Raw genomic sequence first — 12,383 nt, forward strand, 5'->3', positions numbered from 1 at the left:
TCCTTATGTCAGCAATGCTGTAGATTTTCTTTGCTTGACAGCACCAAGTACGTCACAGTAATCCTCTTTTCAAATCACAAATAAAGCACTGAATTTACATTGCAATCAAATAAGACAATGCAATAAGCTAACATAATGGCCACATTTACATCAGCAGCAGTGGACTATCCCAAAGCCAAACGTAGGTGCCCTAACTTACCCTCAAAAGTATATGTAAAAGAAACACTGTACTCTCACCCTTTGACTCCTATCCAGATATTGGAAACACTAGATGCTTTCCAATACCTGTAGGTTGGGAGTGTGGGAAAATCACCACTTCAGCTGCACCTCTTCCTGAACCAGCTTCCCTTCCCTGCTATCACTAGCCTAATTCATGCTGCTGTTGCGCTTAATCAACATAGCATGTGGCAGGAGCTTGTACTATGATGTTGCATTGCCTTGGACAATCCATAGAGCACATCAAATCTCTTATTCATCCCATCTATAAATACATGATGAAGAGCGAGTTCCAGCTGAAGTGGAAAACTGATCAGTCTAGATACAAACCTGTCCCTTTAATCATAACTGTTCACAATCAAGGATGTGGAGTTCAAACTTTATTTCAATTTGAGAATGCACTACGAGCTCAGAGTTTGGCTGATTTACATAACAAATGTAGAACACCACGCAATGAAGTTATTTATTAAAACTTTCATTGTCTAACATGAGATGTGTATCTTCACAGGGCTCCCCGTCTCCAAGATCCATATGTATGTATTTGCAATACAAAGAGTGGCCACTAGATTAAAATACACACTTCACAAATGGATTCAAAAGAAAATAACTACCTTTTTTGGGGTGAAAAAGTGGATGAGGTACGAATGACGATTGCAGCAAACTGCGTGGCATTTCAAAAGCTCATAGGTACTCTTCTATGCACTTGCACAAGCTTAAATACTTGCTATACTTTTGGCTAAAGATTGCTCTTTAGAAACATTAGGCCCTCTGGCTAATTTATCTGCTAGTAGGTTTATTTTCTCAATTTCCTCTTAAGGGTCCTAGCTCTTTTCGGATGTCATAAACACTAACAATTGTGGTGAGACATGTATTGTCTTTACAGCTGTAAAAAGAGGACCAACAATATCCACTGTTGATATAATACTTTATTGGTCTCTCTGAGCCGCTAATCACGCGAGAGAAAAAGAACGTCGCTATCCGCTTGACAGTGCAACTGACATTGGTCCCATGGTATCAGGTTTAAGTTTCAGACGGCACCAGGAGTCTTTGAATGGGTTATCAATTAGTTCACCGGAGCTTGGAGCAGACTTTGCGCAGTGCAGAGATGACAGGAATGGTTTATCTAGATCTGTGGGATAACGGTTTAAGACCACCAGATTGGAAGCCAGAAATTTGTCAAACATTTGCCTCTCTTAATAAGCAGACCATGTTGGTATTGTAAGCTAGCTAAGGTAATCGAAAGTGAACAAGAATATATCAGCAATGTCATGTTTTGGGAGCTCTGCCACAATAAAAAAAAACCTTCAAAAGCATTGTGTGTGGAGAGAGAACTGTACACTCCAATTAAAATGTTTAGAATGCTGCAAAATACAGACATTGGTTACACTGAACAGGGAATGACCAACCAGAAAGTTCTCGAATGAAGATTTTATGTCAAGGCTGAAAGCTAGCATTACACAAGTATCTGTATTTGGATGCATGTGGATTACGCTGTCAGTAAGCACATGGCTGTAGCTTCAGCAGAGTATTCAAGGAACTTCTCATTGATACTCACTTCACACAGAACTTCACATAAGATTATTGTGCAGGACGTATGGGCATGTACAGACTGCGTCAAATTTGTTGATCCTGGGAATTTACCTGGATCGAGTAATAGGAACCCAATTTGGAGGGATCAACTACAGTTGCAACCTTCGACTTGGAGTCTGCCTGTTGCAATTGAGTTTTTTGGGTCTTGCTCAAACCCAGTCAATACTTCAAAGGAAACTTCAACAACAAATAGCAGAAACAAGCCTCACTATTAGGATAGTTCTATCTTCATTCCTGTGACCTGAGCTGCTGTGCTAGTTTACAGACTCACGTAGTCAGATAGAACCACAAGATTCCTCGCCTGTCCCCCTTTAAGACTAATTTTACCAGCTTGTAATACTAAATAGAGATACTGTACTCTAACTGCACAAGTCTGCATTTGGCTGACAAACATTAGCTGCCACCTTTCCACACATGTTCTCCCTTAAATTACACCTCATTTATCACTGCTGCCGTCCATCATATGTGTCTCTTTTGCTTTCTCGCTTTAAGTGCGCCGGGTATACCCAGCCGTGGGTCCCGAGCTCACCAGGTCACTAGATTCAAGCTAGCCTGGATGCCCCAAAATCAGTCCCAGGATGCTTGTTTCAGGTCCAGGAAGGATGGGGCTTGGCAGTTTGGGCTGGACTGTTCCCATAAGGAACATGGTAAAGACTGATTTGCATATGGTTGGGTCTAAACTGGGGTGGCATGGTGAGCAAAAGAACAATGGATTTAAACCAAATCTTTTGACTGGAGCTGAATGTTAGATTTGCTCTGCATTCCGTCCATCATCTGTCTCTTTTGCCATCTCTCAAAAGCAAGCACAGATCTTGACCATAATGTATTAGAAACATTTAGAAAGCACATGATCCCCATAGAAGTCACATTGTGGCTCTAAACAGTCTTCTCAGGTGTGATGAAGATCACATGGTTACAATTAGAATAAGGATGTCTCAAATGTCTGGGCAGAAATGACTGTCACCACGTATAATCCTGTTCAAGCAGGAAAGCAAAAGGAGAACAAAATATTTTAAGTACCTATGGGGACCTAGTGGTGCAGATGCACTAAGATGCTATCCTGAACAAGTAGTGACCCATTGACCAATGCAAGGGATTTAAAGCAGTCAGCCATCTTTGTTGTCTCAGAGAATTGAACTACAGTATTTTACAGTCTTTGGAACTTTATGATACAGAATTTGAAGGTGCCAGAGTAGACTGGCCTTCAGCTAGTCGGCTTTGGATGGCACAGCTGCCACAAGTGTCTGGATTTCAGAAAAGTAAGCTAGCTTGAGAAACTCCACTGTATTTTTTAGGTTTCGCCTGGTGAAAGCAGCGCATGCGCTGCACTGGCTATTGCGAATACCTTTTGGAATCAATTCTACAGAGGGCTTTCATGCACGCGTCTGCAGGGACAAACATGACTGCTCTCGCCATTTGTCCATAGCAAACAGCTATGGAGAAATGGGACTGTGGACAGTGCCACGTCATTTTGTTGCCATAGCAATGAAAATGCCGCTTCGTGTGTGCTTTTAATTAGCGTGGCCTTTGCGCAATCGCTTTCACGGCCACTTTTTTTTTTTTTAATAATCTCGATCGCTTTCACGGAACTTGTGGGAGGGGATTGCTCCTCTGCAAGGGCAGATGGGGCCGTGGGGAAGGAGTGGCGGGGCTGTGGGCCGTGTGACGAGGCCGGCTTTGACATGTGGGGACTCATTAAGGGTCATAAGACACTGGCAGGGGGGGGGGGGCTTAGCCCCTGCACTCCTTCCACTGCCATGATCCCGCGCTGCAGAGGCACTCAGATATGGGGGTGGCTCGGGTGCATCAGGGCAACAGGCTCTGCCCCAGCCTTGTGTGCAGCATACTAGCGAATGCCCTCTTTCACAGACTGGGATCGGCCAAGTTGCCGGACCCTGCAGTCCAGGGTGGCATCAGTGAAGGTCCCACTTCCAACATTGAGCACCATCCCTTAACTTATCACTAATGGACATTTTCCATTGTCCTTTTAGCTCTTATGATGGACTGGCATCAGCCATTTCTATCCTCAGTGCCACCCATCATGCCATAGAAGGGTCGTGGCGTTACCATGTCTGGCGCTGACCTGCTTCCTTGCCCTGGAATCTGCTGCAGTTGGACGTGTCAGTCCAGACTCCTGTGGGCATACCCAGAAACCTCTGAGAGCAACAAAGAGCGCCTTAAAGCTCTGGTCTTCCGCACGGAGCGCATTCCACGCCATCTTGCAGATTGTGCGCCGTGTTCTTGAACAACCAAACGTATTCCTCTGAGGGGGCACTGAAAGATCCCTCGGTATAACATAACTTGGTCTGCAGATTCCACCCCGCTACCTCCATTAGCAGACATATGGGACCTTTCTAAATGCCTCTCACTAATTGGTGATTCAGAGCCTTACAATTTTTAGACACGCTGGAGGGTACCCTAGTTCCATGGACGACTGAACCCTGTGCAGAGAAGGTTTATATTGTTTCAGGAAAACTTAAGACCATGGAGTTCCCCCAACAAAACCAGAATGTAGAAAGGATGGTGTGTGGGGCATAACATTCCAAAAGTATAGTTGACAAGTGTTTTTTTTTTTTTTTTACATTTACTATTTTAAACAAATGGAGATAAGCGAACGTGCGCAGAATCACACGATTGTCAGTCAAGAGTTGGGGCTGGGACTAAAACCCAGGATTTTAAGCTCCAAGCTCAGAAGCATTGCACCAGCGCCTAGTTCACAACTTCTCCTCTGTCTGCGAGCTCCATCCCTCCCTCTTTACCACCTCTCCCTCTTCTTTCCCTCCTGCCGCTCTAGTTTTCCCCACCACCCGTCCCCTCCTTGGTTCCCACCCTCGCTTCCTCCCCAGCTGTCATGATGGGGGGCAGGCAGCAGCATTCCTCGGATGGCAGGGGAGCGCGGCGGATTCCAAACTGTACTTTCTCTTCATTAGGAGAAAGTGAGGTCCAGGGAGTGGGGGTCACCCGAGCGCAGCATCTCGCACAGTGGGAGGGGGCCAGGGCCCACAAGATCTATGGGGCAGGGGACAAATATTTCCACCCCAGGTTCCCAGGACCACGCCTCTATATAAACAGACGCCCCCGAAGGCGGGTTCGTTCCCGATTTAGGAGTGCGGCCGGGTGTTGCAGGCCGGGCCGCATTTAGACGTATTGCCCCTATCCCAGCCCAGCCTGAAGGCCTTCGGTCCTGAAACAGGGTTGTTTGTCACGCCTTTGTTTCACCTTACCTGCTCTCTCGCAGGTGCCTACTCTCGAATATGCACTACTGCTTCCCATCACGTGCACTTGCATTTTCACCAGCACCACAAATGCTCTAATCAGCAACATCACCGTAGCTGGGCCCATGGTACCAGCACCAAATCCTCTTCCACTGGCACCAGCACCACACCCTCCCCCAGTGGCATCACCGCAGTATCACCCAGTGACAGGGCTTTAGGTGGGCCGGGTCTCACCGGTGCCGAGCACCGGCAGTTTTATACAGGGGGCCTCGAAATGGGTCTCTACCTGGCTCGGTTTTGTGCCCTGGCAAAGGCTGTCCGTTTTGTTTCCGGACTGCAGTGACAGTAGGCACCTCGATGTGTGCGTGCTCACACTGCTCACTAGTGGAGAAGTTACGGCGTGACGTTATGCCAGGTGAGCATTGTAGGGGGAAGGGAAATCCTTTAAAGAGTGTAATTTTCTCTCCGGATTTCCCTTCTCTGTTTGAAACTCAAGAGTAGCAACATTGTTGTGGTGTCACCAGGGCTTTAAGTGGAAGCTTTTTCAATAGTATATACAAGCCATAGTTGCTGCTTATTTATTTTATGCAACTAACAACCACTGACAAAGCCAATAGTCCTGACTTGTAGGTATGATGCTACTTGTATATCTGGAAGCAATGAAACAGTAAAATACAAGTTGGGCGGCACACTATGCTAAGCACAGATTTTTAGCTTACGAGTTTTATAAGCCATGCCCTTAATTACATGGCCTCGCCCCTGTGAGACCCCCCGCCCCAGTTTGGTCATCCCACTTAAAACCCTGCCAAGTGGCACCACCATCACACCCTCACTCAGTGGCACAAGCACCATACCGCACCCACTGGCACCAGCAGCGCACCCACAGTGTGGCATCAGCGTCGCACCCACACCCACAAGCGTCGTACCCTCACCCACTGGCACAAGCATCGTACCCTCACCCACTGGCAACGGCACTGCACCCAGTGGCATCAGGACCACACCCTCACCCAGTGGCACCAGCACAGCGACCTCCGCTGGCAGGATGCCACATCCGCTTGCTCTCCCGTGGACCACCACCACACCATGCCCCAGTGGCCCCACACTACCTTGCACTCACTGGGAGCAGAGCCACGCTGTGCCCCCTGGTACCTGCACCGGCAACACCGGCACGTGCAACAGCTGCACGCATTGGCATCGTACCTGCATGCACTGGCATCGCACCTGCACGCACTGGCACGTGCATCGCACCTGTCCTGCATCCAAACATGCTGGTCCCAGCAACGCATCTGCATCCACGTAGATACACTGAGATAAGCACCTCACCTGCAGCAAGTGACATCTGCACCGCGCCCGCACCTACTGGCACGCGCACTGCACACTGAATGACACCCGGGATAGAGGCCTGCAGAGGGGACTAGGCAGGCAACTCCTCCCTAGTGAGCCAGCCCCCCTGCTCTGCCACTGCTCCTCCATGCCTGCTGTCACCCCACGCAGTCTCATGTGGCCAGCTGAACCAGTGTCTCAGTGGCGTGCAGGGGTAGGACCAGGTCTGGGATGCCATCTGACCCCGTCCCTAGTAGAAGAGAACTCCTTCGACTCCTGAGAGCTCTGCATCACCCCTCCATCAGCCCCAGAGAAGCGGTGGGACAGCCCCTCTCCTGCCCTAGAGCCTTAGGGTGTTGCCCTTTGTGTGCCCATCAATGACAGCTTTAGGAATATTACTTCCATCTCCCTAACCCCAACAGGGGCAAAACAATTGCATTTTCTAGAGTCCCTACCCCCATCCTCCAATCCAGCAGCCTCCACCACAGTGAATACAACAGGTCTATTTAGACATGTGGGCACTTGAAAATCGTGCACAATAAAAAAAAAGGCTGTTTGTTAGTGTCCTATATTTAATTTGAAAGCATTTCAAAAGATCCCAGTTTAACCATGAACAAACGGATCTCCTTAATTCCCTTTCGGGTGATGGGCGTGTTGTTGGGGTTCAGGCACGCGCAAACACTGGGATTCTCAACATTGACCATGGCCGCTTGTTAGTCATGCTTTTGTTTCCAAATGTGCAAGAGCCGCAGTTCGCCTTGAAAAGGTCAGAAGAGGGTCAGGGAATTAAAGACGGTGGGGTAACCGAAAAAGCTCTGGACCCCGCTAAGTCTGAGGTAGTGCCACAGTAAAACTTACTACCATGTAGGCAAGCGACTGAGCCGTAGATAACTATCTGAGCAATAAATACCTAAGACCTGGAAAAATATCAGTTTTTAAACCACTAGCCAATAAAGTTTTCACAACACGGACACTGTTTCACTGTATTTCGAAAAACTTCTGAGATGCTTTCTCCATATTTCTCTTTGTTGAAGGTCTATTCCAGTGCTTCGAGTGACTGCGATTTTGATAAGTCCAGCCTGGATTGTACAAGAGTCTTCCCTATAGTTGCGTGTAGCTTTGGTTAGAGGAAAGAACCCCTAGCAGCACTATAACAAGACGGAAACAAGCACTGGCATAGCCAATAGGTCTCGCCTTTGGGGCCTTATAAGTATTTAGTTATGCGCACAATATCCTTGGTGCAACAATATAAACTGTTGCATGGCTAAACACTAAAAAGGTCCCAAAGGCGAGACTTATTGGCTAAGCCAATGCTTGTTTTTCGATGGGGTGTTTCCGGTCTTGTCCAGAGCCGCAATGTAGGTAACCAGGGAGTGAACTTCATGAAGGACACAACCATTTTTCTCATCAATATAGGAGTGTGCGTGCCAGCGCGTGTGTTCGCGCCAGCGTGCGTGCGCCAGTGTGCATGCGTGCACACCAGGGTGTGTGTGCTCCAGCGTGCGAGCTTGCAAATGAGCCCACATGCGCGAATGTGTGCACGTGCGTGCGTCTGAGCGTGTGTTTTAAGTGAATGGGAGTAAACCACTTTCTCCACTCCAGGCCCCTCTACACCATGACACCGACACTTTACTTCATGCTACAACACAACACTTTACTCCACTCTACTCCATACCCCTCAATTAACCTCCAATCAACGCGGTACCACTTCTCCACTCTTAGCTACTCTGACACTTTACTTCAATGTACTCTGCAACACATTACTCCACTCAACGACCTTCCAAGACACCACCCTGCACCCCAACATTCTCCTCCACTCTGACCTTCCACGACGCCACACTATGCCATGCTACAACACTACTCCACCCCACGATATGCCACTCAACATCCCTCAACTCTACATCACTCCACTCTTGGTCACTCCACGGCATTTTAATCTACTCTGCTACACATTACTCCTCTCAATGACACCACCCTGCGCCCCCAAGACTCTTATCCACGCTACGCCAGTCCATGACACTTCACTCTGACTATTCCACAACACTCTACTCTACCCCACTAACATTTAGCCATGCTGAACAGCAGTCACACTGGTGCACAACATGCCTAAAACACATTGGTAAAGTCAATAGCTATAGCTCTTGCAAAGGCGAGACCTACTGCCCTTGCCAATTCTTGCAATTTGCAGACTGTAAAACTTATTTAGTTAATGTTTCAAATTAAAGCATATCTGTTGTGCATCGTTTGAATGGTTATCCAAACCCAAGAATAAAATATTAAGCAGACATTAAAGCCTGCTTACTAAAGTAGACAGTTACATCAACTGATGATAAACCCATCCAGCATGTTTGGCGAACTAGAATTTGCTTCTTTCAGGAGGGAGGTCAGATACAGTGGCTTGTCAACCACACACAAATAAGTGAATAATACCAAGTCATCTGAGAGAAAGTCAACTGGAAAAAAATTGCTGGAAGATCAACCTATGACAATATATACGTGGTGAATTTACTTGATTGAGTCATCAGAAAATGGAAATGGAAACTGCATATGGTAACCTAATCAAGAAAGGAGCTGCCACGATTTGAAGACAGACCATTGTTGTCAGTTTCATTAAAGGTTTACTGTTTGTACGACACTGTCAAACACACAAGAAAATGCATGAGACATACTACAACTGTAATGTAAAAATGTTTCATAATGAAATATATGGACTAGAAAAAACATAGATAAAGCTGCTTAACCATAGATAAGGTTTGAAACTTTCAGAGAGAAGAAAACAGCTAACGCTTCTAAACAGAGAAACAACCTGTGCTTAGCTGATTAAGCTATTGTCAATGCTCCAGACGCCTAAGCCTTTCCTTCGGCTACATACGGAAGCAGAGTATTGCAACACAAATAGCAACAGACCAAAATAATGCAAATAGGATGGCATAAGTGATGATACATAATGCCATACAAACAAATGCAATTTTTTTTATTTCCCATGCCATTCACAATTGGGACAAACATTGGAAGTCTGGGGGGGGATGAATCAGTGGTCAGGGAATTTAGGAGATGCGTAAAGAGTTTACAGGATACACGATTGCCATTTTGCTCTACACCTTTGTCTGTGTCTTTTATTCCTTAAGTAGATCAATAGAATTTAAATGACCACTTCATCTCAATTTCCTTTAAAAAGTAAATACAATTTGAGGAAATTAAGTGCATGGCTGCATTTTTATTTATTGTTACCATCTCATATTGTTTCTTGCATGCAGCAAGACTTTTGTTCTTAAAAGAAAACTATTAAGACTCCTTAACACGAGGAGTGGGAAGAAAGAGAGGGCTGACAACTCAAGTAGTATACCCCTGAACAAAACAATTACTCATCTTTGGTAACACTATCTGGTAGATACTCTAACCGCAGACACTTCACCTTTTGAATATTCCCCAGGCATCAAACTGGATATGAAAAATCTTTAGCAGTACGCCTCTGTGCCAGTAGGTGGAATCTTACAGCTCCGCACAGAAGTCGTTCCACTCCAAAAGTGACAAACTGAAATGCATATACGCACACTGCTGTCAGTTACTTTCTAGACTGTAGCGCCCCTAGATGCTGAACCAACAACAAATTGGCTTTGACAAGTGTGCAGATCTCTAGACTTGGACCCTTATTTGATGGGAAAATAAGCCCAGTTCACAGAATGGGGAGGAGGGTTGGTGAGGAATCATCGGTTAGATAGCGGATCTACCGGAAAGAGCACTAAAAAAGTAAAGTAACATGTTCTTCTGCTAGATACTTAAAAATCATCTTTTGAATAGACACCAAAAGGAGTATCTTCCGGATGGAGGGTCTATGAACTCACTCAAACTAAAAAAAATCCTGTCGGCCAAAGTGATGATTTCAACAGACTTGGCTGTTTAGACATAGTCCTTTGTGAAAGTAAGATGGCCATGTAGAAGCCTGGCAAATGCCTAGAACAGGGACTCCGTGAGCCAACTCAGTGGTAGCAGCCTTGGCTTTGGTGGAATGAGCCAGCAAGCTATCTGGGGGCTACTTATTGGTTAGTGTGTAGCATATTGTGATGCAGAGCATGAGTCAAAGAAAATTTGCCCTCTTTTGCACTGCTTGCCCTTTTCCGCATCAGAAAATCCAATTAAGAGATTATCGTAAACACGATGTTTACTGGTACGATGAACATTTAAAAACTAGGAGCTCCTTTATGATGGAACCAATGGAGTCTCTCCTCTTTAGAGGGGAGAGAAGGAGCGAAGAACATTGAGACGGTAATACTTTGAACAATATGAAAAGGAGTGACTACTGTCAGAAGAAAGGTGGCTCTGGTTCACAGAACCAGTTTATCTGTGAAGAATGTGGTGGATGGATGGTGGAGGCTTGTAGCTTACCCTTCCAGTCACATTAATGTTATGGCAATGAGAAACAGTCTAGAGGGGAAGAAGCAGCAACAGACAGCTACGCAGAAGTTCAAAAGGAGTGCAACATTGGGAATGTGAGAACCAAGTTAAACAAAGAGGCTGATCCGGCAACCACAGAAAAACCGAAAGAACCGACTAGTATCCCTTAACTGTACCATAGCAGGTCCTTGCTGGACGGGGACAACCAAAAGCAACGCTTCTGAAAGTTTGGCTTGAAGTGGGTCAATCTGCTGAGTAACCCACCAAGTTACAAACTTGTGTCTATAGCAGGCGTATATCGATTTGGTGGAGGGATACCTTACTGCTAAGAGGACATCAGCAACGTCTTGAGGAAGGTTGAATGAGGTGAACTGCTGCCGCTCACACTCCAAGCACAAAGATGGAGGTTGGGCAGGCTCAAGTGCAGAATCCTGTCCTGTTACTGCAGATCCCCACTAGGCAGCAGTCGGATTGGAGGACAGATGCTAAGGCCCTGGAGTCCTGGATACCACAGTCTCCTTGTCCAAATCAATGTCACTATAATCACTTTTGCCCGGTTGTTCCTGATCTTCCGAACTCTGAGCAAGAGATGTGGCGGAAAAAGGCGTATAGGAGTCCTGAAGTCCACTATAGCTGGAATTTGTTTTCAAACGTGAGCGGTCTTGAACATGCCAACGTGCAAAGCGATGATATTGCATGTTCTCAACAGTGGTAAAAAGACCAAGCAAAGTTTGTCCCCATTTGCTGAAGAGACAATGAGCCACCTGCAGGTGTAGCTGCCACTTGTGACCCGCTTGGCATCAGTGGCTTGGTTCATCCACCTTGGCATTTAGAGATCTTGTCACGTGGTGCACCACCAGGAAAATTCCCTAACGTTCCAGCCACATAGAGGTGTGGTGCCTCATGACTAGGTCCACGACCTCACCACACCCTTCTTGGTACAGTATCACATGGTATTAATGGTGTCTGTAAGCATGTGTCAGCATCCCTTTGATGGGGGTAGGAAGGCTTTCAATGCCAAACAGATGGCCCACAACTCCAGGTGATAGATGTGGTGCACAGCCTCCACTGGAGACTAGAAGCTTCTGATCTCCATGTCTCCCAGATGGCGTGTCCAACCCAGAAGTGATGCATCAGTCAAAACTGTCAGCTCTGGGTGAGGTAAGTCTGCCGCTGACACACTCACAGTGCAGCCGCAACCAGTGTAGGTCTTTTGCGGTCTCCTCTGAAATTCAGAAGTGATCGGAGCGATCCCCCCCCCGATGCTGTGCCCACTGGAACTTCAGATCGCACTGCAGAGCCTACATATGCAATCTAGCCTACTTGACCAGCAGGAAGTAGAAGACTATCAGCTAGCAGTCTCAGAGTCATCTTCACTGAACACAAAGACTGAGGCTGAAACATCAGTATCATAGCCCAAATGTCATGGACTCTGCTCTATTGGTAAGGTGAGAAACTGCACAGTGTCCAGAATGGTTCTGAAAAAGTGAGTCCGTAAAGGAGTCAGGTGTGACGTTCGGCACGTTGATAGTGAAACCTAAAGAGGTTAGGTGATTCAACATTTTATGCAGGTGGGTGACAACTGTCTGGAGTGAGCTTGCCTTCAGCAGCAGTCAAGGTAGCAGAAGACTGGAACCCAAAGAT

The 12,383-nt window shown here is 46.5% G+C and overlaps 1 protein-coding gene across 2 annotated transcripts in view; it reads right to left on the reverse strand.

Moving 5' to 3' along the window:
- SCAF11 (SR-related CTD associated factor 11) overlaps positions 1-12,383 on the reverse strand; it is a 968,921-nt gene that overhangs the window by 569,826 nt on the left and 386,712 nt on the right. The gene's annotated exons all lie outside the window — the stretch shown is intronic.

Source organism: Triturus cristatus, chromosome 4_1, assembly GCF_964204655.1.
Source record: "Triturus cristatus chromosome 4_1, aTriCri1.1, whole genome shotgun sequence".
NCBI lineage: Eukaryota > Metazoa > Chordata > Amphibia > Caudata > Salamandridae > Triturus > Triturus cristatus.